The sequence below is a fragment of the Brassica oleracea genome, chromosome C6 (assembly GCF_000695525.1).
Source record: "Brassica oleracea var. oleracea cultivar TO1000 chromosome C6, BOL, whole genome shotgun sequence".
NCBI lineage: Eukaryota > Viridiplantae > Streptophyta > Magnoliopsida > Brassicales > Brassicaceae > Brassica > Brassica oleracea.
This window is the reverse complement of record NC_027753.1, coordinates 2,633,798-2,634,532: the sequence shown is the minus strand read 5'-3', so window position 1 is coordinate 2,634,532 and position 735 is coordinate 2,633,798.

Sequence of the window (735 nt, the reverse complement as noted above, 5' to 3'; positions counted from 1 at the left end):
CTTATCTTCAGCAGCCTTAACTCTGTGCCCTCTTGCGATCGTGATATACCGATAAACATAGACCCCGTCCCGTTCTTCACCGGCTCCAATCAGGGTCCTCGTAAAACGGTCCTGTAAAATGCAGAGAGTGTCAGTAAAGATCGCAAAGCAGCCAACTTGCTTAAGTAATTTCGCAACTGAGAGTAATGTGCAACTTAAATTTGGCACAAACAGAACATGAGACAAAGTAATAGTCTCAGACAGTCGCAAAGAACCGCTCATAGACGCAAACACCTGACTACCATCTGCAAAACTAACGGGACAGCTGACTACTGCTTTTAAATCAGTCAGCAACTTCTCATCACCAGTCATGTGATGTGAGGCTCCGGTGTCTAGGATCACCTCACCCGTCTGTTTCTTACCATTGAGTTTATCCGGGATCAAGTGCGGTTTCTGCTGCTTCAAAAGTGCTGTCAACGACGCCCATTGCTCAGATGTAAGAGGCGACACACCTCCCCCTGCTGAACCCTGGGCGGCATGAGCACGAGGTTGATTACGTCCTCTGCCTCTGGCTCTTCCGCGACCACCATGATCTCCTTCACGATTGCGTTCTGTCCACCACTCTGGAAAGCCGATGATCTGCCAGCAGTCCTTCTTCTCATGGCCTGAGCGACCGCAATGTGAGCACAGCACTACTCCTCCACGTCCCCGTGCTGTCGCTGCAACAAGACCATTCATGGATGCAGTTTCTATTGT